The sequence below is a fragment of the Acomys minous genome (assembly GCF_964271855.1).
Source record: "Acomys minous genome assembly, chromosome: 15".
In the NCBI taxonomy this organism is placed as follows: Eukaryota; Metazoa; Chordata; class Mammalia; order Rodentia; family Muridae; genus Acomys; species Acomys minous.
This window is the reverse complement of record NC_140497.1, coordinates 58,030,896-58,058,794: the sequence shown is the minus strand read 5'-3', so window position 1 is coordinate 58,058,794 and position 27,899 is coordinate 58,030,896.

Sequence of the window (27,899 nt, the reverse complement as noted above, 5' to 3'; positions counted from 1 at the left end):
TTACACTGGTGCTCGCAGCATCTGGGATCAGCTGTTCAAGGTCCCCACAAGGTTGTGCTCAGCAGCTCCTGTCTCAGGAGTGAGGTGGGGCTTAGGAGTTCTCACTCCTCCCTGAGGATTTTTTACAGTTAATGGACACTGGGGGAGGGAGGGACTTCCACACCCCCTCCCCATCATCCCCCATCCCCTACAGTGGTGTAGTCACTAGTGATATGCCTTGTTCCTGTGAGCAACTATAACATAAGACCCTGGGTCAACAGAACAAATCAGAAAAACAAAAGCTGGGCATGGTAGTGCACGCCTTTAATTCGGGCGCTCGGGAGGCAGAGGCATGCAAATCTCTGAGTTTGAGGCCAGCCTGGTCTATAGAGCGAGTTCTAGGACAGCCAAGGCTATATAGTGAAACCTTATCTCAAAAAATCAATGAGCCAGCCAACCAACCAACCACAACAAAAACAAACAAAAACCCAAGCAGCAAAACAAGACATGAAAGCACATGGGGGGAACAGTTAGGAAGACAAAGGGGATCAGCAGGAGGGAGAGGGAGAGGCTTGTGAATATGACCAATTTTGTTGTGGTTGCATTATATACAGAGAGAAAAATGCCATTGTGAAATTCATCGCATATTGCTGATATAGAGTTAAAAAAAAAACTGCTGTGAGAATCCTGACCTTGGGTGCCAAGGTTATGGCGGACGCTGGCATCGGGAAGCCAACCTGCTTCTGTTTGGGATGAGAGAACTCGAGGCCCACTGTTGTAGTCCCTGACGGAGCTTTGCTTCTCTGTCTAGCTCAGTGCAATGGTACTCTTCTAGAACTTTCTGCCATGATGAAAATGCCCTAGGCCTGATCTGACCTGGGTCACATGTGGTCACTGAGGACTTAGCTAATGTGACTGGAGAAATGGACTTCCTCACTTGTCGGGTGAATTGCATTTTGGGTTCAAACCATCTGTGTGGCAGGCAGCTGCTTTCCTGGCCCGCTCCTCAGTTTCACGCCTGGCAATCTTGTCTCATGTTGCAATTGCTGCTTTCCTTCTTCAGCACAAAGCCACAAAGGTTTGTTTTTGTGTGCGTGTATCCCTCCCACCAAAACATTCCTTTCCTTCCCAAGACAGCTCTTAATTGCTGGTTTCGGTAACTGCCCCTCTCGTCTCTCTGTCTTCAGTTTGTTTCTGGCTGTTGCAGGGCTGGTGGTGACATGTAATGCTTTTTGTTCCCACTTTGTTTTCTACCCAGAAAAATAGTTCCTATGCCTAACCTTCATCGTACAGACAGGCCTAATGACCTCTGCTGAGAGCTTGTAGATGCTACGTAAGTCAGTTGCCATTTTCATGCACTTTAATTAAATGTCTTCTAAACAGTCGTTGATTGTGTGCACTGAGGCGCTTTAATCCGCCCTCAGCAGCCCCCTTCTGGTTGTCACACTCTCTGTGCTGCTTGTGACGCCTGTCCTGCTTTTTATTAAACTGTCAGCGGAATGTGCTTGCTTTTATTGGCTTTGGAGAGTAATGAGGTTTGTCTTTTTTATAGTTTGGGAAGGGGGCGCTGGTCATCTTAACGTTATTGATGGGAGTAGGTAGTAGCTGTGTGACCTGGTTCGACCCTCCCCCTGACTTGAGACAAAAACAAGCATGTTTTCTTCCCTAAGCCTCAGAGGTATTGCCTGGCAGAGCAAAGAGAGCATGGCTGTGGTTCAGTAGCATTTACATTTGAAAGGAAAACTATATTTTCACACACAAAAAAGAGTGTGAAATTGGAACACTGGGTGCCTTGAGAATCTAGGCTTTGTAACAAGGGCACTTAGAGTGTTCCTCAGAAGCCATAGTGTGGCGGGGCATTTATTTTATATTCTTATTTCTCTTAAAAATTTACTTTGTTAACTTAATATGTATCTGTGTGCCTGAGTCGTGTGTGTACAGGAACCTCCGGAGGCCACAGGCAGCATTGGGTGCCCCAGACCTGCAGTTATGAACCGTTGTGAGCTGCCCCGTGGGAGCTGGGAATTGAACCCAGGTCCTCCTCAGCCACTTTTCCATCCTTTTATTTATCTTTAAGACAGTCTCATTCTATTCCCAGGATGGCCCAGACTAGAAGCAAACTCATGGCACTCCTCTTGCCTCAGCCCCCCAAGTGCTGGGGTTACAGGTGTGACCCACCAACCTCTTCTCCAAGAGGATCTGTAAGAAACAACCTAAAGTTAAGGACATTGCAACTGTACCATGGCTGGAGTAACCCTGTGAACAGCATCTGTATGCATATGTGTTTGGGGGGAAGCTTGTACAGGACAGATAAGTCTATCTCTCATACCCTTGTACCACGAATACTTACCCACTAAAGTGTGCCAAGTGTTCCACATAAGATCAAGGCATTGTATCAATGAAGAAAACAGATTCCTGTAATTGTGGAGCTGAAATTTTAGCATTGAGCTGGGGCTAGAGAGAGAGACAACACATAAAAGGCAGAAGAGAAATAAACTGTAATATATTGGTAAATATCACATGTATATACTTCAGAGTTCTCTAGAGGAATAGAACCGATAAAATGGATATATTGAAATATATAATATATAAAAATATATTTATAATACATAACATATAAATATACTTATAATATATGACACACATAAATATATTTCAATATGTTTACATTGAAAGGGGATCTGTTAGAGTGGATTACAGTCTACAGTCTGGCTAGTCCAGTAATGATTGTCTCCCAATGGCAAATCCAAGAACCAAATAATTGTTTAGTCCACGAGGCTGGATGTCTCAGTTAGTCTTCAGTCTCCTTTAAAATCCCGAAGCAGTATCTTCTAACAGCAGTGGAGAAATGCCTCAGCAGCACAGCAGGTGAGCTTGCCAGCGAGGGCGAGGGCAAGGGCAATGAGACAAACAGCCAAAGCGAGCACCCTGGTCCTTTTATACAGGCTGCCGCCAGAAGGCGTGGCCTAGGTTTAAGGCTGCCGCCAGAAGGCGTGGCCTAGATTTAAGGCAGGTCTTATGACTTCTGATGACCAAGATTTAGGGCAGGTCTTCTCACCTCAAGTGATCTGTTTGAACACAGTTCCTCACAGGTGTGCCCAGCTGCTTGGGCCTTAGTCTATTCCTTTCACCTGATGTCAGCCTACCCTTCATTGAAAGGAAGACATTTGAGCAAACTCCCTGAGGTCTAAAGGTCGGTTAACACCACCAACAAAGTCTGGCTCAAGGGAAGTACTCAGAAAACACGAGCTAAAAGCACAAGCAGGCAGCCTCCGGCTGTCCTTCCACCCGTGACACACACTCTTCGGGTGAGTTGTGGTTGAGGTGTGGGACTCCACGGCCCCTCAGGGAGCTCTAGATGCCGTGTGAGTTTTCCACAGCAAGTATTCCAGCCTTAAGGATTTTCACACATCGCAACTCTCTACCAGAAAACAACGATTTCACCAGATGTTCAACCAAAGTGTTCGTGGCATATTTTTAAAGTAAGAGGGGAAAATGTGGTTTTACTGAGTGAAGCATTCGTTGTCATGTGATCGTTCTCCTCAGCTGGCACTTTCAAGGTATGTAGAAGTACACCCCGCATACTCAGTGTCTCTGCTTACTGAACCGACTAGCATGCATGCAGGGCCATGGAGCAGGGAGGGCTGCAGAGGTGAGTGAGAAGTAAACTTCCTTAGCTTTATGATTTTGCCTGGGGCTCACCCTGGGGCTCTAAAATTACTAAAATTTCATGGCCATTTTACAATACCCATATTATGACCTGAGGTACAATAGAAGTAGAGCATTTTCATCTAAGGTCCCCCAGAGTGAAAACACTAGTGCCTAATGAAATACTTTACATTGCCAGAAACTGAAGCTCTCATGTCAGCTCCAAGTGCGTTGAGTTCAGAGTGCTTGCAGCTGATCGGAACAATCCATCCATCTTTTGGAGAACGTGTCTGAGGGCTGTGGGCTGGTAACTTCCAAGATGGCTCCCCAAAAGCCTTACTTCCTGCTTGTGACATCTCTGTATAACTATTCTCTGTGGAAGTGTTGGTCGGGACTTCAGAAGGACAGTCACAGACTGTCAATCACAAAACAGTATGTAAAGCACATGACACAGATCTTTGCTTTCTTAGGACGATTGCTGCGAGGGCACTGCATCATATCTGAAAAGTCCATGGTACTGCATCATATCTGAACAGTCCACGGTCCACTGGAGAGGTCCAAGAAAGCTATTCTGTGCTCTTGATGGTGGCCGGTCCCTATCCTGAACCCATCTAGGGACACTCATCCAAAAGTGTCCTCCTCATCATGCAGAAATAATATTTTTTTGAGACAGGGTCTCACACTATGTAGCCCTGGCTGTCCTAGAACTCATTATGTAGACCAGGCTGGCTTTAAACTCATAGAAATCCCCCTGCCTGTGTCTCCCAAGTGCTAGGATTAAAGGCATGTGCTTCTACACCCAGCCAGAAAATCAGCTTTCTGATATCATAGATTCAGGAGGTTTGGGAGCTGTGTGCCAGGTATCAGGGCAAAGAGCAAATGCTTATTTCCTATTTTGTCACAACTGTTTTATGGTACTGTTAGGAAGAATGGAGTCAGCAGCACCAGCATAGACCTATACATTTGGACCTCTCCAGAATTTATCAGATATCAGCAGATTCATAACCTGCACCAGTCTCAGGCTTTACTTCACGGAACACCCTCGGCCTAACTTGCTGTCACAGCCTGGCCATCACAAGCTCTCTTTTCCATTGCGGCTCTGATTGCTAACATCTCAACATGCAATGATCTCAGCATTCAAATCATGTCGCACTTTCCAGACATATATATTCAGCCCCAGAAAATGGGGAACACGTACTCACAATCCCAATATGAGCAAAACAAAAAATGCAACGCTATCCCAGCACAAGCAAGGCCAGAGGCAGAGGAGTCAGGAGTTCAAAGCCAGCCAGGGCTACACAGGGAAACACTTTTGGAAAAAACAACCAACCAAGGATTTGGGACACAACTCCATGGCACAGTGCTTGGCTAGCATGGGCAAAGCCCTGGGTTTGATCCCCGTCACTGGGGGAAAGGAAAAGAAAATGCAAGAGTATAAAGAGAGTGTTGAAGGCTTATTAATATTTAATACTGATTTATCATTTTAGCATAATCTGCGGTTACTCTTTAACCAGGTATATACTAGAGTATATTTAATTAGCCAGGAGAGACTAGAGTATATTTAATTAGCCTAGAGCACAGTACTGAGCAATACTTACCCCATCCTAAAACTCCACGCTAGTATAATTTCTTCTCATTCAGATTTTCCACATTATACTTGCTTCTTACTCATCTCCTAGTGTTCATTTCTCCTGGTGTTTCCCAGTCCTCTCCATGTGGATCCCTTCTGTCCTTCCTGTCTTTCTCCTCCCATCACTGGACCAGGATGTCCCACCCTATTCTCTGCGTTGCCCGGCATTGGCTAGTTGGCTTTTATTGGCACAGCAGAGAACAAATGGTGGCATGTTTACATGAACTTGAGACAGGAGATACTTAGAATAAACAACATACAATGCAATGTCTGGATTGAAATCAGATAGTGGGGTAGAGAAATCAGCATTTGAATGAACAGGTTTAAACTTTACAAGGTAAACAAAAACATTGTGTCAACAAGAGAGCCAAGGTGATTGAGCTTTGGATCAATACAGAACTGCCAGGGGGCGATGTCCACACAGTGCTGGGAAATGTCAGTGACAGAGAAATTCAGCGGATGTGAGCTGGGATTATCTGTATCGAGGTGATAATAGGTCCAGTGTGTCATACACAGTCTCAGGTGTCCCTCTTTGTATGTGCCTTAGGTGGAAAGGTCACATTTTAGATAGTCTGGTGTATTTGGTAAGCTCTTGTCCTCGGTGTCTCTCCTACGGCGCAGGAAGTTCATATGTCTGTGCTTCCTCGCTTAACTTGATAAGCTCACAAGTGATAACTGAAGATGTCATTGACCAATTTGTGTCTTATGGTGGTGATATGCAGATAGTGGTTGTTCGTGTCCAAAAAATGGGATGCAGAGTCATTTGACCTCTGCATCTGACCTGTAACTGAGTAGAATGAGGTGGCTGAGGATGAGAAGCTGCTCACTACATCAGAGCCATGCAGGGAAGGTGCAGGCTGCTCTCCATGGACACTAAGCCATGGACATTCACCGGGCGATTGGTAACTAATCCAGATGTTGGTACCCAGGAGAGCTAAGAAAACCAGGGAAATGCGATTTTGCAGTGGGGTCACAGCAGAATCACCTGACCACTGGAGAGAAGAGAAAGTTAAAGAATATTGGAGCAACCTCCAACAAGCATCAGTGACCTTTAAATAGAAACTTTCCACTGCATACCAGAAGCCCTTTTGTCATGAAGTGGCCTTGCAAAGCCCAGAGCTCCCTGCTGTTCTGCTTGCCTTTCTCAAAAAATAACTGTAGATGTTTTTGAAGACCTTATCTAACTATTTTACCTTATTTATATATAGAATCATATCTATCTGTTAAACCTAGGAAATATATTCTTGTAATATAAATAGGATAGTAATTGACATGATCATGATTTGATCAATTAACAATTAACATATATATATATATAATGTGTGTGAAAAATAATCTTAAATTTGAATTCTATACCAATATATATAAAATTAAACTTATTTAGCACCAATATAGAGACTTACAGAATATGGCATTTAAAGATGTTTTTATTATTTTAAAGATTCACTGACAATAAGATAGGTTAGCTCCTAGCAATACCTAGCCTATCTCATAGAAGATGATGAGCATCAAAGAACCTCCTTATGGAGATGGCTTCAAATGTAGCAAACCAGTCACTGGGCAAAAGGTCCCTGTTTTGGCCACTGACACAATTCTGCCTAAAAATGAGCAAGCTTGGATGCAGGCAGAGTCGATGGCCAAATTCTGCCAAGATAGGGTAAGCAAGCCCTTACCAGTTCTTCTCTCACAAATATGTGTGTCAGATATATTGGGCCAGAAGGCTGAGGATGATGCTCCAGTGTTATGGAGAGTTTTGAGTGACTGTTTAGGCAGCAATCTGTCCCTGTTATTTTTTCACTGTGGAAGTTGCTAACCTGCATTTCCTGTTTACTCAGGTAATTAATTTTATTCTTTTTCAAGACTCTGATGGGGTTGAAGACCAGATAGTTTAGTTTTACAATTAAGCTTAGTTGTTTAGGGGTTAAGATGTTTTTAGGTCTAGATAGATGTTTTAAGTAGATAGAAATGAGATATGACAGATATTGTTTTACATTCAGAAATTTAGACCGACCAAGATAGGAAAGATGTTTTCTTCAAGGTTGCCAAATACAAATAGCCAAAACACTATGAATGTAACATTTACGTAATTCCTGATTATTTTGTGGTTCTTCTTGCTGCAGGTAGTTTATTGTATATACGTGTAATGACATAAATAAGTATGTAAAAATAATTAATTACTTACTTCAAAAATAACTTTAGAAAACACCAAGACTGTGAGTCCTTGGTGGCAGGGTGCTGTCCCAAAGAACCTGGCTGTGTTCCATTCATTCTCAGAAACAAGATGTCCTTCAAGGTTTAGCCTAGCACTTCACACTGCCCAGGGTATAAGGTCCAGAGAGGGCTTGCTTTTTAGCAGGAAATGCTCAATTAAGAGTATGCATCCCAAAAAATTTTTCTAGGTGCCAGGGACAAACTCATAAGGGATCTGAGGTCCTTTTGTCCTTTAGGGGCTGTGCATATGTAACAAAACTACCTCGTGCAGCCTGTGTGGTGTTATGTCTCACTAGACTCAGATAAACTACTAACAAGGGCACAGAGAACTCACTTCACCATCTCTTTGTTCATTCAAGAAAAGGTTTCTTTGGCAACGTCCAGAAACGCTCTTTTTAAATGTGTATGGGTGTTTTGCTTACATGCACGCCTGTGAACCACACTGTGCCTGAAAAGGGCATTGGGTCCCCCTCAACTGGAGTTGCTAAGCTGTGGGTGCTGGCAAGTGAACATAGGTCTTCTGGATGAGCAGCCTTTCTTCTTAACTACTAAGCCATCACTCCATGCACCCGCCCACCCCCAGATGTTCTTAAAGCTGGGAAGAGTGTGGAGGAAAGGGTTGCCCCAATCTTTGTTGCTGTTGTTCTTTCTTTCACTCACTCAGCAAATGCATATTAAAAGTACGCCGTATGCCAGAGACTGAATACACAGTCGTGCACAACGCAAAGACTCTGCTCTCCTAGACGCACTTCTCTGTGGAAGGAGATGGAAAACAGATGAACGAGGTCACGTCAGGAGTGAAATGACACCCTGAGGGGACTAAGTCTGTGATAAAAGTCATCCACAGAAAGTCCCCTTCGCTCCCCAGTGACTTGGTCATCTCATCACATTACAATTTCTAGACTCCTAGAATTTGGCTCTTCATACCGCAATGTTGATGCCAACCAGCCACAAGCGAGACCTTTGATACTTTAGTTTCACCAACAAAGTCTTGAATTACTGGTTTGTTGTTACAGAAGTGGCACATACCCAAATTCAGATGAGCAACGTTGTTCCCAGGCAATGAGGTGGACCAATGGTCAGTCACCAGGCTGTGTCACTGAAATGCCCTTACAAACAGCCTGGTTGATCTCCATGGTTATTGCAAAGGCTGCTGCATTTAAAGAAATTGTCTTAGTCCAGGTTTATGACACCATGGCCAAAAGCAACTTGGGGAGGAAAGGGGTTATTTGGTTCATATATCCCAAGTCATAGTCTGTTTGGGAAAGCTAGAACAGGAGTGCTGCTTTCTTGCTTGCTCCTCATGCCTTGCTCAGCCTGCTTTATTACAGAACTCAGAGCCACCATCTCAGCAGTGTCCCCACCCACAGTGGCTGCGCCCTCCCCTGTTCATTACTTAATTGGAAAATTCCCTGCAGGCTTTCCTGCCTACAGCCCAACCTAATGGAGGCATTTTCTCAACCAGGGCTCCCTCCTCTCAGATAACCCTCGCTTGTATCAAGCTGGCGTAAAACAAGTCAGCACAGAAATGAAAAGGTATCAATTCCCGCTTTTGCACATTAATTAGAAAAACAATGTAACTTTTGGCAACTATTATATGATGTCATATAATAAATGTTCATATTTGTGCAGCACGGTGATTAAGTTGATTCCATTTACACAATGTGTAATGAACAAATTAGGGTAATGAACATTCCCATAGTCTTAAACATTTGTTAATTCTTTGTGTTGGGTACCTTTAAACTCCCCTCTCCTAGACAGTCACAAAATATTGTAAAGTAATAAATAGTCATGAACTGCAAGTATCCTATCATGGTGCTGGGAAGTGAACCTGATTCCTCAACCGCAAGTGCTCTTAACTGCTGCACCATCTCTCCAGCCTCCCACTTATTTCACTTACCTAGCTGTATTATACACCTTAACTTTTTGTAAAAAAATTTTTATTATTAATTTATTCTTGTTACATCTCAATGGTTATCCCATCCCTTGTATCCTCCCATTCTTCCCTCCCTCCCATTTTCCCCTTGTTCCCCTCCCCTATGACTGTTCCTGAGGGGGATTACCTCCCCCTGTATATGCTCATAGGGTATCAAGTCTCTTCTTGGTAACCTGCTGTCCTTCCTCTGAGTGCCACCAGGTCTCCCCCTCCAGGGGCCATGGTCAAAGGTGAAGCACCAGAGTTCGTGTGAAAGTCAGACCCCACTCTCCACTCAACTGTGGAGAATGTTCTGTCCATTGGCTAGATCTGGGTAGGGGTTTAAAGTTTACCACCTGTATTGTCCTTGGCTGGTGCCTTAGTTTGAACGGGACCCCTGGGCCCAAATCTGCCTATCATAATGTTCTACTTGTAGGTTTCTAGGACCCTCTGGATCCTTCTACTTTGCTATTCTCCCATGCTTCTCTCATCTAGAGTCCCAATAGGATGTCCTCCCCTCTGTCCCAGTTTCCTGGTAAGTGAAGGCTTTCGTGGGACATGCCCCTTGGGCTAGTATGCAGATATAAGTGAGTATAAACCATTTGAGTCTTTCTGCTTCTGGGTTAACTCACTATTATGATCATTTCTAGCTCAATCCATTTATCCACAAATTTCAGGAATTCCTTGTTTTTAATAGCTGAGTAGTAGACACCTTAACTTTTATCTACACACCTTTCCCACGTCTGAATGTCCACCATGTTTAGAATCTACAGAGCAAAATTGGTATTTAAAGATTAGCTGGACCATGAGTGCCATCTCCTAAGATACAGTGGCCACACTGTGAGTCATAGATTAAAAAGAGGAAGAAGTGACGGCTGTATTGCAGGCCGGGCCTGCTCTGCACAGCAAGTAGATTGAATTCATGCTGGGCGATGCCTACTTCCTGGCATTAGTCCATAAACACATTGGATGGAGCATTGCTTTTATCCTGCTTGGAATCCCTAATGTCAATGTAAGAGTCTGTCTTCTGCCTTAGGATACACTAAATGCTGACAGCCTTCATACAACAGGGACCAGCAACAAGCAAACATTCAGAACAGATGCCTAGCAAATTAAGAGAGAACATCGTTACAGAATATGCTCAGTGTGTCTGGGGGCTCAGGATAAAGAAGTGAACAAGACAATGAAATCGCTACCCCTGGTGAGAGTTTACATAGTGATTGTGAGTAAAATTATTTATTTGGAGTATTGGACAAATATCTGACAATATTTTCTAGAACATACCACCTATAAGGTGCTGTGGCATTATATTTATGAGCAAACAGGATTCCAGGTAAGTGTGTGGAGAGGGCAGCTGAAGTTCTTTCAAACAACAACAACAACAACCAGCAATGGCATTGGCAAGGTTGGGGCGCTGGGGGTTCAGGACTCAGTGGCTTTACCCTAAAATTCAAGCGGGAATGGAGAGACGGGAGAAGGGTGTATCCGTGTTGAGCGTCTTAGAAATACATCCATAGTCAGAGCCCTTTCCGTTCACACACAGCGGCCTCCAGGAGCCCTCACCTTTGTCTGTCTCTTCCCTGGCTCTGCTCCAGAGCCTGTGGCCAAATGCATGCTCAGGATGGGGCTCAACCACTTGCCATCCCCCCAAAGATTCACTTCCAAATACATTTATTTGGAGTTGTGTGATGGTTTGAATGGAAGTGGCCTCCGTAGGTTCATAGGGAGTGGCTCATTAGGAGTCACGGCCTTGTTGGAGTAGGCATGCTTGGTCGTGTTGGAGGAAATGTGTCACAGGAAGTGGGCTTTGAGGGTTCAGAGGTCAAGCCGGGCCCAGTGTTACGCACTCTTCCTGTTACCTGCGGATACAGATGTAGAACTCTCAGCTACTCTCCAGCCTTCATGCCACCCTGCTTACTGTCATGATGACTATGGACTAAATTTCGGACCTGTAAGCCAGTCCCAGTTAAATGCTTTCCTTTTAAGAGTTTCTGTGGTTATCGTCTTTCTTCACAGCAATAAAACTCTAAGACAATTTGTTATCAGTAGACTGCTATCTATATATGCCTGTTTTACACAATTATATGTAGTTGAGGATACAGTAAAACAGAGAGAGAGAGAGAGAGAGAGAGAGAGAGAGAGAGAGAGAGAGAGAGAGAGAAGAATGTCCACTCTGCGAATAGGGAGAAGGTGAAGCCTTGGAGGAAATGCGTCACTCTGGAGGCAGGCTTTGAGTTCTCCTATGCTCAAGTGCCTCCCAGTGTGGGATCTAGTCTCCTCCTGGCTGCCTGGGGAAGAGAGTCTCCTTCTGCTGCCTTCGGATCCATATGTGGATTTCTCAGCTCTTCCGGCACACTATCTGCTAGTGTGTTGCCATGTCCCCTCTGTGGTGATAACAGACTGAACCTCCGAACTGTAAGCCAGCACTGACTAAATGTTTTTCTTTATAAGAGTTGCCTTGGTCATGGTGTCTCTTCATAGCAGTAAAACCTTAAGACATCAAAGGTAGTGACCCTTTCTGGAAGGCAGAAACCCATTTTGCAGGTTCCTGAGAAATGCTGGCTCTAGGCTTTAGCCATTCTTCAGCTTGAGTTGAAGTTCAGCTGAGCTAATATTGCCATTTCTGTACCTGTGCACTGACACTGTCTTTTGTAATTGGAATGTCCTTTGGACCTGACACATGTACCTGGAGCCCTCAAAAATTTTCTGATGTAAAAAGAGGTCATAAGTGGAGAAAGTTGAAGAAGTCATTGTTGAGTAAGCCCTGCCATATTTGGGTGGCCATCACTAACACATATTGAACAAGAAACTCTGGTTTAAGCTACTTAATTGGTGCTCTTTTGTTATGGCGGCTCTAGCTAACTCATACTGTCTATGAAGCTCTCAGGCTGGAGTTCGGACTCACTGTTCCTTGCAGAGCAGTAAGGGAATTGTATACAAAAGAGGTGCGGCCTGTACTGAGTTGTCAAGGAATGCCAGCCTTTATTTTTAGAGCAAAATCTCAGAATAGTAAATATGATTACCATAGATTATTGCACAGATAGGGGCCCCACAACCAAAGGGAGTCAGCCTTGGCTGCTAACATCTGTCAGAGCAAGTGGAAATGTGCCTGTGGAACTGCTGCCTGTTTGGGAGAAACCCTCACTCTCAGGGGTCACCACAAAGACAGAAACAGCAGCCCTTAGGATACGTTAGGCACATGAACCAACCTCCACTGGGCAACCGGTGCTTATTATAACAGACCCCGAAGGCTGCCAAGAACAGTCTGGTGTGAGTCGTAGCGGGATGGGCTGTGGGACACAAGTGGGTGTTCCTGTTACTCTCCTTCTTGAGGGCATCCTGCTTGACCTTGGCTTCATGCTGGGAACTGCTATGGGGCTTTGTTTGTTTGTTTTCTGTAACATCTAAAAGCTACTTGGAATCTCAAAGCTGTGTTTGTGTTTTGGCCAGTCGCTGTCAAGAAGGAGCAAACCGCTTGACGTACTCTACTTTGTCCTCAGTTAACACACTGTGACTACAGCCTGACTCTCCCATCAACCCCTAGTTTTCAGTACTGGGGCAAAAGCGCTTACTTGTTCTCAGCCAGCCTGCTGATTTTGTACACAGCACTCCTGGATCAATAACTCTCAGGTCCTCCTCAGGACAGGGTAGTCTCTTCCATCACACTTCAGATACGGCTTTTGCCTGTGTCCCTGTAGGCCAGTGGCTCTCAACTTTCCTGATGCTGTGACCCTTTAAAACAGTTCCGCATGTTGTAGTGACTTCCAATCCTAAAATTATTTTCGTTGCCTCTTCATAACTGTAATTTTGATACTGTTATGAGCTGTAATGTAAATATCTGTGTTTTCCAATGGTCTTAGGTGACCCCTATAAAAAAGTCATTCAAACCCCGAGGGGGTTGTGACCCACAGCTTGAGAACCACTGCTGTAGGTCATTGTTTAAGAACTATGGTGGTGCCATTATCATTTTTTGGGAGTCGATCTGAGAAAGGATATCGAGCTAAAAGTTTGTGACCTCGAAATTGGAACCTCTGAAGTAAAAACACACCGACTCATTATGTTCCATTTGTGTGAAACATTTCTCCAGAGTGTCCTGTGGAGTTGATTGTCTGTCGCCGTGTGCCCTGAAGATGCCTCAAGGTTCTGTTTGGATCCATTGCTTGATTCTGCATTGTCCTATTTTGTAGCCCCAGCTGCATGTAGCCACAGAGCACATGAAACGTGGCTAGTCCAAATTCAAGGGCACAGCAAACGCAAGGCGTGTGCTAGCTGCCAAACACCCACAATGGAAAAAAAAATGTCGCTTGGTTGTAGGACTCTGCTGGGTAAGGTTAAAGTCTGAGGTCTCTGCATAGCTGGTTTGCACTTGGCCTGCGATGGTGGACTCCCTTTTCTCATTGGGGTTCCCACTCCACCTGATCTGGTAACCCCAGATCTTGTAAGGAACGTCACGTAGCCCTCAAGGAAGATGACGGGCTGGACCCTCTCCTGATAAGGAACTTGTTCAGCAAGCACAGGGAACTCCTAGAAATACCCCGCCTTATACTGAGGAGATCCTAGCCCCCAGCAAACAGCCTTTACTCATACCTAGAAGACATTCCCTCACCCATCGGATAATTAAGTACTGTTTTCTTCTTGTTATTAATAGGAGCCCTGTTATTGCATGTAAATGTGGTACTGTACCACTGTGTGTAGATTAAGTATCCTGGCACCATTAGCCCCATCGAATCAGACACATTCACCCTCAAACCCTTCCTACTCCCCAAGGTTTATAAATAAAGGCTGTCTGGCTTGCATGCTCACTCGCTTGCTTGCCATTCCTTCACCACGACTGTCTGAGACTCCATTTATTCTGGAGGAGACTCGCTGCTGGATGTCCAGGGCTTGACTGCCAACTAAGATGGTCAAGGCAGCTATGGCAGAGCTGCCTTGGCAGCCCAGTGGGTTTGGGACGTCCACCTGCTTCCTCTGCTGTGCTCAGCACAGTCTCTCTGCTGCTGTCTGATAGCAGCCATCTCATTAAAAGAGCTAAACTGTAACACCAGTGGAAACTCTTTTTCCACCTCCCCTGGTAGGACTGGGAACCTAGCCTAGTGTCCTGGCTTTGGGCCTTACCCTGAGTGCTCTAAGCCATCCCTGAGCAAGAAACAGGACCTTGGGACCTTTGATCTCAAGGTCCATCCATTCTTATCAGGAAGCAAGCTGCACCTGGACCAGCCCTCAGGACATGGAATTCCAGGCTGCCCACCGGATGCTGAGTGACACTTGGTGAAATAATAACATGTATTTGGTATACGGATTAAATAGGAAACCACCCTTTAATCTGTTCTCCCCTTGCCTCTCCTGTTTCTTTTCTTTTGCTCACTGTGTAACCCTGTCTGGCCTGTAATTCAATATGTCAAGCACGCTGGCCTCAAAGTTACACATATCTGCCTGCCTCTGTCTCTTGAGTACTGGAATTAAAATGTGTGGCACCATGTCTTTTAGAATATGTTGTTTTCCAATTAAGAGTTTAGTTCTACCTTCCAAATTGACAATCAATAGCTCATTTGGATATCTTATCTCTCCTCAGTTGCATTTAGTACTTAGATTAGATAACTTTACACTTTTTTTTATAAAGCCAAACATTAAAGTTGTATAATTGAGACTCTGCTCCTGAGAGCCCATGCATCTTTAAACCAGGGCTGGCTGCGGTATATGAGTTCAGAAGTTCCTTCTTGCTTTATGGTTTTAAAATTCTTTTTAAAAATTTGAGTCCTGAAAGGAGGAGGAGTATCTAGATTAGTCTGAGAGATTTTTGGCAATTGAGAAGCAATAGAATTTTCTGATGACAAAAATCCTTTGAATCAGCCTTGCTTCTTCTGGTTGTCCTGGAGTCAGGACACCAGACGGAGCAGGCAAGGAAGGTCAGTGCTGCCTCCCACTGGCCTAATGGGGAGCAGCAGCATTTGAAGGAGGTGGTCAGAGCCAGGTCAGTGAGGGTAATAGCAGCTTGGATAGTAGTCATAAAGTGTGGTCGTGTGGGGACCACAACAGTTACTTAAGAAGCTTTTCTCTAGCCTGGCTAAGGGGCTATTGATCCTAACGGGAGCTATCCCAACCATGCTGGTAGAGCAATTGCTCTAAAGAAGTTGATGGACTAGCCCTGTGGGTCCTCAGTAAGAGCAGTTGATGCTATTAACCATTGACTCATCTCTCCGGCCTATTACAAAGCATTCTATACACAAGATGAACCAGCTTTCTGAATAAAAACAAAATGATTCACAAAGGAGACAAAAAGGGCACATGCCTTTTACGGTCCATGTACCACTCAGTGTGTTTATGAGAACGGTAATCTGAGAAGGCGCAGACCTGATTCGCTAGACAAACATGAAGAAACCCCAGTGTGGTCTGTGCACGTTTATTACATCCAGTCCCAGACTCGCACACTCTGGTGCCTACCCATCCTCTCATCACTGACATTTTGACCTCTACATTGTTTGTACTCTTATTCTACCTTCTATGGCACACATGTAATCTACATTATAAAAATGTATGTGCACACACACACACACACACATACACACACACACACACCATTTCTTGTGAGCACAGGGTTCAGATGTGTTACTTCTAGTTATGGAGAACTGTAAGATATATTGGAAATGATGAGATCAGGACTCATGGACCTGTTCTCTGAACTTTCAGGGATGGAAAGAAAGCCATCTGACACCTATAGAGGAGAAAGACCCCCCCCCCAGTACAGCACAGCATCGAGTCCAGAATAAATGGACAGGCACCGAGCAACATCAGTATCCTAGAACACAGTCATCTTGCTCCCTGGGCCTTCTCTGGCCTTCACATCATTCTAGAATGTTCAGTGTGTTGATATTCTCATGGCCAACTATTATGGGCTGCATCTATCCTTATCTGGAACCTGCTCAAAGCCTGTCATTCCCAGCAGGATGTATTTTGACATCTGCCCTCTCATGCTTCCTTTTGACTCTGGTTTCATATTTTCTTCTTTTCTCGACCACTTAGAAGCTTTCTAGCATGCCTGCATTTTCTTCGTGACCCTTCCCCTCCCTACCAGACACAGACTCTCTCCCTGCATGCTTCTCATTCTTGAGGCTGTCACTTCGTCTTCCCAAGGAGGAGATTCTGAAGGCTTAACCCCACTATTACTACAAGGCAGAGGCTCCTCACCACCTGATGGCTCCCTCTAAGTTGAATACCCTGAGATGGTCTGTATGTGCCCAATGACCAGAGTAAGGGCAGAAGACCCAGAAATGTAGAGCCATGGGGCAGAGCTGTGGAGAAGCATTCTGAGTACAACCCTTTATGTGGGGGTCAATGGGTACACCAGACTCCAAGCTGTGGGGTCAATGGGTACACCAGACTCCAAACTATGTGGGGTCAATGGGTACACCAGACTCCAAGCTATGTGAGGGTCAATGGGTACACCAGACTCCAAACTATGTGGGGTCAATGGGTACACCAGACTCCAAGCTATGTGGGGTCAGTGGGTACACCAGACTCCAAGCTATGTGAGGTCAATAGGTACACCAGACTCCAAGCTATGTGGGGTCAATGGGTACACCAGACTCCAAGCTATGTGAGGGTCAATGGGTACACCAGACTCCAAGCTATGTGAGGGTCAATGGATACACCAGACTCCAAGCTATGTGGGGTCAGTGGGTACACCAGACTCCAAGCTATGTGGGGTCAGTGGGTACACCAGACTCCAAGTTGCCACCTACACCTCATACATCTTCATGTTGCCTCCAATCCACACCTGTTGATGGTCTTCTTGCTCCAAGACCACATTTTGTAGGTTGCCACCCGCCTTACTAGTCTGTTTTTTTTCCTTAATGGAGAATCAAATACGAGGCAGGGAGAGCGAGTAACTTGCTTCTTGGATTAGGAAAGGTAGAAGGGAAAGACATGGACCTTTAGGGTGATATGCAGCCTCACGTGCCCTCAGCGTTGAGTGAGACCTGCTGTGACTTGTCCTTCAGAAGAGCTTTTGGGGGGAAACAAAGGCATTTGGGGGGGCTGGACAGGCAGCCTACTCAGAGCCTGTTAGGGCTGTTTCCGTTACTGTGCTAAGGCACCATGGGCAAAAGCAGCTCAAGGAGGAAAAGGTTTACTTCATCTTTACATCTCGTGGTCCATCATTCTGGGTAGTCAGGGCAGAGACCTGCAGGCAGGAGCTGATGCAGGAGCTGTGGAAGAGAGCTGCTTGCTGACCTGTTACTCATGACTCGCTCATCCTGACTTCTTACAGGACTCAGGATCCCCAGTCCAGGGTGAGCTGGGCGCTCCCACGTTAATCACCAGTTAAGAAAATGCACCACAGGTCTGCCCCCAGGCCAGTCTGCTGGTGGCATTTTTCTCAATTGAGGCTCCTCCTCCCAAATGAGCTCCAAGTTCATTGAGAGACTTTGTCTTAGAAAATAAGGTGAGGAGTGTCTAAGGAAGAGACCCGATGTCAATTTCTTGCCCCCTCATGCACACTGATAAACATGTATATACCCAAAGGGTGCCCCTTCCTATCATAAAGATACGTGCCCATTTTTAGCTACCATTGTTGGTTCTCCTACTTTGAACCCTTTTGTCTCAGGACAAGACTGTCTCTGGGTCCACTCCAGTCCCTTGGTGTATAATTTAGTCCATTTGTGCAAACCTAATATCCTCTGCAATCTCCATGGCCCATTCTCTTTAAATAGCTGCCCATGGTTGTGTTATCCAAAATCTTCTCATGTCATTGCTTCCTGCATCCACCAGTGCTTTGTTTTCCAGGGTCTCTGAATGAAATAGCACCAGGTAGTTCTGGGTCTCTTTGGTCTGGCTGATGAAATCTGAGAGCAATGAACTTGGGAGAACATGGCATACATTTCTTCCTAGCTGCATGCTCTGGTTTCACAAATGTAGATAGCTGAGCTCTTCTGCAGACTCTGGGTCTATCTCCTGCATGGACAGGGTGACCCTTACTTGTTTGTTTCAACCCATGGCTCTGTTTCCTAGTAAAACCCTGGGCTTCTGTTAAGTTCTATTATGCTGAGGAATAATATGTTACAGGAACGTTATAAATTTATGATGATCAGAGCAAATATGGCTGTTAAGGTGATTCTAGAATTTGTAAGAAATTCATGGATGCATAATGGATCAAAAAATATTCAAGTTTTGTTTCCCCAAAGTCTCTGGTGGGCAATGCTGCTGAGTGGGAGCCTGTGCTCATCAGCCTTTTGTCACTTGACAACTTACAGTAGGCACCATGTATTATTGCTCCTATATTTGGAGGTTTCAGCCCATCACACATAGCAAGGACGGTATGACAGAGATGCTCATATCATGGTGGCTAGGAAGAGAGAGGGGGCCATGTCAGGATGGAGACTTCAAGGACGTGCCTCCAGAGGCATCTCCTTCAGCTGCAGTCAACCTCCTAAAGTTCTAGAACCTCCTTAAATAGTCCCACCATTTGAGGACCTAAGCTTTAGCAAATGAGCCCATGGAAGGCATTTATATTCGGACAACAGCAGTGTGTCATCTAAGCTGACGTGTGGAGAGCTGTATTTCTCCCTCTGTGGCCCTCAGGCCTTCACATGGCTTCAGGTCTCTGTGGGGCTTGCAGGGCTGGCTGTTCACAAGGCGTTTGTTTCTTTGTTTTTTCTTAGCCAGGCCAGGAAGGACACGGGTTGCTTCTACTCAAATCGCTCTGGTTGAAGCTCAGTCATTTGATTTGACCTAACTGTAAAGAAGGCTGGGGATGAGGCTAGGCTGGTGCCCAGGAAGAAGAGGGACTAAAGGTGAGTGCACACATAGCGGTTTCTATTGGCAAGCACTCTGTTTTCATGAGGCATCCAATTATGATTTCAAAGGTGCTCCACAGTCTAATAAGCTGAGGGCTGTCTGGGCAGGAGCAACTAGTGATCTCATTGTCCTGGTTTCAAATATGTTACTGTGATAAAAATTCCCCCCCCCCAAAAAAAAACCAACCACCACCACCAACAACAACAAAAAACAACTTGGAGAGAAAGGGTTAATTTGGGTCAGAATTCCAGATTATAGTTCATCATTACAGGGAAGTCAAGGCAGGAACCAGAAGCAGCTGGTCACACCCACAGTGCCTGAATACCTACTTCTGCCTTGTTTTCTTTCTTTCTTTTTTTGATTAAATATTTAAAATTTTTTACATATACGTTTATATCATTACACATACGTACAATAAACTACCCACAGCAAGAAGAACCATGAAACAATCAGGAATTATATAAATGTTACATTCTTAGTGTTTTGGCTATTTGTATTTGGCAGCCTTGAAGAAAACATCTTTCCTATCTTGGTGAGTCTAAAATTCTGAATGTTAATCAATATCTATCATACCTCATCATTATCAACTTAAAACATCTATCCAGACCTAGGAACATCTTAACCCATAAGCAACTATGCTTAATTGTAAAACTAAACTATCTGGTCTTCAACCCCAATAGAGACTTGAGAAGGAATAAAATTGATTACCTGAGTATTCAGGGAAGGCAGGTTAGCAGCTTTCCAAATGAGAAGATGCCACAGACAGTTTGCTACCCATATAGTCACCCAAAACTCTCTATAACATTGGAGTATCATCTTCAGCAGTCTGACCCAATATATCTGATGTACATATTTGTCAGTCAAGAATAATTAAGGACTGTCCTATTCCTCAACTTAAGGCCTTAATTGTTACTCACAAGGTTATTTTTAATTCACTGGCATAGAATTTTGTATATAGATGTAAAATAAGTTTAATTTTAGATACAGTGGTATAGAAGTCAAATGGAAGATTATTCTTCACACACATTATATATATTTCTACTCTGATATGTGGTATTATACCTATACAACTCAATTATAATACAAGTTTACTTTCAATACTTTGAAAGTGCTATTGCAGGCTGTTTAGGAGAAATAAAGTATACAAGTTACTCGTTAGTTGCTCACATCATGGTCATATCAATTACTAGTCTATTTTTAATCACAAGAATATACATCCTAGGTGCAACAGATAGATACGATTCTATAGAAAGATAAGGTAAAATAGTTAGACAAGGTCTACAAAAACCCCAGAGACATACAGAATATGGCATTTAAAGATGTTTTTATTATTTTAAAGATTCTCTGGCTTGTTTTCAATGCTAGACTTTTATTCAATTCAGGGACCAAACCCAGGGAACCGTGTCACCCCTTTTAGGCTGGGCCTTCCCACATAAACATAATATAACAACCTTCCACTGACCACATGCTCACAGCCTAGCCTGAGCCTGACAGTCCCTCATTGAGACTGCCTTCCTGAGCGAGCCAAGTTGACAAAACTGTCCATCAAAGCAGCCATCTTCCCTGGCATCGAGTTCTGTTTGCTAAGCTGTTAACCAAGCAAGTGGGCCATGTGGCTGCCACAGATTGCTTTTAGAGAAATAACACTCTGATTCAGACCCCACTAGAACTCCTGTCCAGGATTTGGAAGCACGCCAGGGCCGGGAGCCAGATATACCCAACCTTAGCTCATCATCGGTCCAGGTGATACCGGAAGCTCTTATTTCTGCAGTGGTGCCAACGTGAGGATGCCACACATTTAAAGGGCATTAAAGATGGAAACGCTATGAGGGGGAGAAAAATCTTAGGCTCATGCTAGTGGACTAAATAACAAGTCTGAGTTTTGCAGCCCTGGTGATGTCGGTCAGTGAAGGGTCCCTTCCCAGGACGTTTGGCTCGGGAGCTGCAGTTTCAGTCTTATGCTCTCTCACGCTTAGCCTTCCCGCACCAGCCGATGTGAATCTAGTTAGGCTGGAGCCTGCTTCCCAGACTTTGTGGCTCTTTAGGTAATGATTGCATTTTGGGATGTGCAAAGCAGAGAATCTGACTCAGGGTGGGGAGGGTCTCCCCTGCTAGGGCAGCATAGCTTCTGTCAAATACCCACGCCCACAATGATCTACTCCCCAGACCACCCTCCAGCTGTTGGAGCAGATGGGCCATTTGGGAAGTGCCTGCTGCCCAAGCCTTAGGATCTGAGTCTGGCTCTCCAGCATGCACTTTTAAAAGGCCAAACGTGGTTGTACACACCTATGAATCTAGCACTGGGGAGGCAGAGACAGGAGACTCCCTGGCTGGCTAGCTGGTATTGATCAGTGAGCTCCAGGTTCAGAGAGAGATCTTGTCTCAGAGATTAAAATGGAGAGCAGGAGGAGAAGATGCTCGACCTCTGGCCTCCTCATGTGCACAATCACATGAACACACACACACACACACACACACACACACATAGACATGAGCACATACATGAACACATACATGAACACACAAACACAGGCACACATATGTGAGCACACACAGGTACACACATGAATAAATACACAGGTACTCGTATGAAGCACACACACAGGCATATGTGAACACACACATAGGTGCACACATGAACACAGGTATACTCATGAGCATACACATAGACAAAAAAAAAAAAGACTTTCTTTCCACTTCCTCAAATAAAAACTCAACTCTGGAACTTGAAGCTACACAGCGCCCACTTCTCTATAGGTGGATGAAGTTCACTCGGCGAGGAGTCTGGTTTTAACGGTAGGTGGAAACAAAGGGGATAAAAATAACAGCTCTGAATCAGGAAGAGGAAGGTTGCTTTGCTGTTTCAGAAAACTTATTATGTGATGACTTCAAACAAACTTTTAATTGTCTTCACTTCTAAAGGGAACTGTAGAAAGCCAGCAGCAAGGTTGTTTTCTGTTTGTCAGCAAGCTCTGGTTCGGTGTCAGAAGTGCAGATGATGCTGCCTAAACAGAGAGAGGCAGCCGAATTCTCATACATTCTAAATGAAGGTATGAATAAGAAAATGTGAGTGAAATGAGGTGGATGCCCGGGGGGCAGAACAATAGCTGTAGCTGGGACTGAGGCTTAACTATGCTGAGGTAAAAAACCAAACCAAACCAAACCAGATAATGTTAAATAATATCATTAGGCACCCTTGGTTTGCTTCTTGACCTTGATGTTTATACTCTCAATATTTAATATGAAATATTTATTTTGGTATTTCTTTATTGTGCGTTCAGATAATGCCTTTGTAGTCCTTGGTTTGTTTTATTTTGCGTTTTGATGCTGGAGATTGAACCCAGGGCCCCACACAAGCTGTAAGCACTCTGCGTGAAAACCCTGCTCCAGCCTCTGTTAGCCGATTTGTGACAGTGAACTGAGCGGAGCTCTAGAGGGTAGGTGCTTATGCGAGAGAGTCAGGGTGTGAGGGGAGGAGGCAGCGAACAGGAAGCTGATTCCTTTGTACAATGTGCTGTGCAGCAGATGAAAACCAAGGCAGTGAGAAACCTGGGCCAGGGCTGGAGCTACGGTTGGTGAAGGAGGAGGGATCTTCACAAGACTGAACCAGTTAACTGTTCAGGAGAGGATCACGGGTAAATATGCTAAGGAGAACAGCAAAAGGTTCTCCTGGGTGAGTGTATAACACCTAAGGTGACATGGTGAGTAGTTAGAAACACATGTGTGCCAGTTGGGTCACGTCCAGTAAGAAGACATTAAAATAGGGGGTACATTTGTTGGGAAGAAAAGGGGTTTTAGCAGGAGAGGGAGGAGATGAGAGAAGGTAATGGGACCAAAAATGACTAAAATGTATTATACACATACACTCATAATTTATTTTACGTGTATGAGTGTTGGGCCTGCAGTGGTCAGAAGAGGGCGTCATATCCTCTGGGACTGGAGTTACAGATGGCTGTGAGCCACCATGTGCATGCTAGGAATAGAACCTGTGTCTTGTGGAAGAGTAGCCAGTGCTCTTAACTTCTGGTGCATCTCGTGAGCCCCAGAATAATATATGTGCATATATATGCATGCATGTATGTATTTTAATATATTATACATACGTTATATTATAAGACTATATTTTTAAAGTAACTTAGCAATAGTCACTCTGTCTCCTGAGCCCTTGATCTCACCTGATGCTGGCTTGCTCTCCTGGCATCTTGGAAACCGAATGAGGAGTGAGAGACCACACGGCGAAGGCAGTGGTGAGGACAGCTGGCCTGTCCAGTTCTGCGTCTAATATCTACATGGCTACAGCACCCAGTTAAATGAGTGGAAGCCTAAGGACCCCTAACACGAAAAGACCCCAAGAAAAGCCTCAGTTTGGAAAGAAGCTTGAAGACAGTTGAATTCCAGAATATTTAAGGACAAAAGAGACAGCCGGCAGGTGGGAGGCTGAGCGCACTCGAGCCTCTGACAGTTGAAGACGCGAGATGCAATGCTTCCAGATTCCATTAGTGGAGTACATCACAGCTGAGTTTTCCAGTGTCTGTGGACATACAGCTCTTCTTCATTTGTCCCCTAATTCCAAAGGCCACAGCCCACAGCCTACACTCAACATCAAAATGATAGAACGTGCTCAGCAGCTGCTCTGCTAAGTGCCCTGTAGTGTTTATTTTTCTGTTCCTATGATGATATACCACAACCAAAGAAACTTATAGAAGGACGAAGGGTTTGTTTGTTTGTTTGTTGGTTGGTTGGTTGGTTGGTTGGTTGATTTGGCTTTCAGTTCCAGAGGGGAAGTCCTAGCAGTAGGGGAGGCATTGCAGCCAGAGGCTGGAGCAGGAATCTGAGAGTCTTCAATCCTGAAAGGGAAGCAGAGAGGGAGCAGGAAGTAGAGGAAGGTTATACACTCTCAAAGCCCACCCCAGGGATGTACATCTTCTTCCAGCAGGGTGGCAGCACTCTCCAAACAGACCATCATCTGGGGATCAAGTCTCCAAATTCATGGGCCTACGGGGACTATATACGTTTATACACACACACACACACACACACACACACACACACACACACACACACACATATGCACTTTTATTGTTCTTTAAAAATGATTGTGTATGTATGTGTGTGTGTGTGCATGAGCATGTTCTTGTGTCATGATATGAGGTCAGAGGACACATGCAGGATATGGTCCTCTCTTTCCACCATGGGAGTCCCGAGGATTGAACTCAGGTTATCGGGCTCGGTAGTCAACACTTCTACCCACCGAGCCTCTCACCAGCCCTGTAACCATTTGAGACATATGGACCCTAAACTATGAAGCTAAGGTTTTCAGCCTCTCTCACAAATGAAGTCCACGTGGCTGCGGGGTTCAGGTCTTAGCTCTGCACCCTCAGTGTGCAGGATGTGTGCACTAGGGTCTCCGGCAAACCCAGGGATGCCTGCAGGTTTCCCGGGAGTTTCCCTAGAGCTATGATGCTTGGCGTGTTTCGGGGAGAATTTGTCACTAGCCATCATAATCAGCACGCCACTGAAGAATGCGTCTTGTTCTCAGTTCTTTCATGGATTGTGGCCTTGACCCAATTTGCAGAGTACTTCTTAAAGTTCTCAGTGATGCCCAATTTAAAAGTGCTATTATGAAACAAGCTTTGGACGAAAGAGTGCTCAAAGCATAAATGTAAGATGGTCAAGAATAATGCATGGCACACAGTTATCTACAACCTAGGCCAGGAAATAAGCCCTCCCTAAAGCCCAGAGGTTTCACTGTGCTCCTCCCTTCACTCTGGAGATGGCCACTGTCCCAACTCCTATGTTAATGAAACCGTTGATTTAAAAATTTTATCTATCTACCTATCTATCTATCTATCTATCTATCTATCTATCTATGTATCTATCTATCATCTATCTATCTCCTTACCCTGTTTGAATGGACCTCTAAACAATCAATAATCCAGTTTGACTGGATTCTCTGACTGAGGATGGATGCTTTTCTTCCCTGCTTCTCTGAGCCACCATTATGCCCAGAGGGTCACGCCCCTCCTTGCACATGGCCTCCTGAGCGGCCACTCAGCTGAAGAGCTAATTTTCCATGGAATGTGGTGTTTTTCTAAGGGCCGTGGAGAGGTAAGGTGCACTCACGCTTGTGTGTGTGTGTGTGTGTGTGTGTGTGTGTGTGTGTGTGTGCGTGCCTGTGTGTTGTGAGAAACCAGTTAATGGTAGGTACTGGATATTTCACGTATTTGCTTCTATGAGGAAAGCGTTATTATTCTGAGTCTTTTATAAGGGGTAGAACCCCTTAAATTTGAGAGGTGAGGGAAACACAAAGATGGACGAAAGCCGTGGGGAAGTAGGGCAGTGAGTGTGCAGGCTACCGGTCGTGCCCAGCCATCTTACTTCCTCTTCCCTCCCTCTGCGCCTCGGCCTAACGAGTTATTTTCAGAACCCAAAGCCTCCCTCCACCCCTGGCCTGGAGTGCTATCTAAGCTGAGATTATTTCTGCTCCCTCCATCTTCCTCCCACTCCATCTAGCTCGCCTTCCAGGCCTCTGTGGGAGGACCACCTCGATGGCAGCTGGAGCACAGCTGCAGGCTGCTCAGGCTGAGTGGGCAGATGTGGGTTGATCTGGCCTCTTCCTGCTCCTAGGCCAAGGCCCACTGGTCTTGTTTGTGGTTTGCAATCACTCCTGTTTCCAAGTGCAACACGGTGTAGAAGTGCAGGACCACACACTGTCGAGAGCCAGTTGGTTGGTAAGCGGGTCCTTTCAGTGACCAGAGACCCTGCGGTTGCCTGCGTCAGGGTTTCCTCCTGTTAGCTAAACCGAGTTGCTCAGCTTACAGCTGCCTTTGTATATACGTCACTTTGGCCTAAAGGTGTCTCCTTAAGTAGTAAGCTGCAACTTTGATGTTGAAACAGACTGCTCTCCCGGAAAAAGCGGCTACCCGCTCAATTAATCACAAATGTGACACCACTTCATTACCTGGGAGCCTAAGGGAGGTCATTTTAATTCAGAGCCCATATTCTTCCAGTTAAAATTCATCCCTGGCACCTTACCCGGAGACCCACCCCGATCTTCTCGAAGCTGGTTTGCTCTCGGCACCAGAATCACAGCATGTTCCTTTACTATGGCTGCTGGGACGAGTTACCACCAATTTAGCGCTTTGTTGTTGTTGTTGTTGTTGTTTTGTTTTTCGAGATAAGGTTTCTCTGTGTAGCCTTGGCTGTCCTGGACTCCCTTTGTAACCAGGCTGACCTCGAACTCACAGCGATCCGCCTGCCTCTGCCTCCCGAGTGCTGGGATTAAAGGCGTGCACCACCACGCCGTGCTCCAATTTAGCGCTTTTAACAACGGGTTTGTCCTCTTGCTCTCCTGGAATCCAGAAGCCCCAAATCAAGGTGGTTATGGGCCTGAGTCCTTTCTGGAGGCTCCTGGGAAGGCTCCGTTTCCTTGTGTTACCAGGTTCTAGAAGCAGTAGGCGTTCCTTGGCCCGTGGCCTGTGGTCCATCCTTCACACCACGCCGGCCTCTTATTTTGTTACTACAGACATCTCATTGACGCCGTGTTTCCATCTGGTATGGACTTTGCGATTTCAATGGGTTTGACTGCGTTGCCCAGGTCAATCGCCCCATCCAGGGACCTTCTGCCATATTTATAGATTCTAGGAATTGGAACACCGGCATCACTGGTGTTGGCTGTGCCTGAGGTCAGCTGTGTTCAAATCCTCCTGGTCCCCAATGGAAAGAAACAGTATTTTTCTGACCAAGATCATTTTAAATTTCTCAGCCTTGAAGTCTTTCTCCAGTGTCTTCCTGTTCACCTTGAATTAAGGACTTCAGCCAGGATGTTTAGGAGAAAAAGGTAATTTAAACCCAAAATAATGCATTTTTGAGTCACAGCACAATGCACGTGGTAACAAATTTACCAACTCTGATTTTTTTTCCAAGCTATTTTCTGGATCTGATCTAAGGTTAAGGGCAGCAGAGAGTCAATGTCCAACACACTGCAAACGAGAAGGAAGCTGTAGCTCCTTTCCGGTGAGTAAAGGGTTAACCTCCTCTCAGAAGCCCAGTGAAGTCCTGGGGGTGGGGGAGCTGGTACTTTTCCCTGTTCCACTGCCTGGAGGAAGGAGTTGGGCTGTGATTATGGCCTTTCTTCCTTCCTTTCTGTATCTGTGAATAGACAAAAATGACTGTTCTTAAGTGGCATTCTGTGTGGCTGGCGCTCCTGAGAGAGTATCGGAGGGGAACTAGGGAAGTAGCATCAAAAGAGATGAAATGCCCTGAAGACACACAAGAGAGACGCAGAGGCATGCAATGTCACCTTACTGGAAGGTGACCTCTCAAGCAACAGCCTTCCTCTTTTCTTTTTCTTTTTTTTTTAAAGTATAGTTGATGAAAATCTTTCTAAAAGTTTATTACATAGTTACCAAGATTTTAAAAAAACTTAAAAATTCAAATTATTTTTTTTAATTTTTAATTTCTCTCTCTTCCCTTCCTGCCCCCCCCCCTTTCTGTGTGTATGTGTGCCACTGTGAATGTGGGGGGGGGGGTCAGCAGACAAGTTACAGGAGTCAGTTCTGTCACTTTAGTATGTGGGTTCCGGGGACTGAACTCAGGTCACCAGGTGTAGGTCTGTGCCCACTGAGGTGTCTTGCCAGTCCTCAAGATTTTACAATAGAGAATGCAGACCACAAGGCTGTGTTGGGGAGGACTGACAGGCATCCCCTGACTTGACCCACTTTA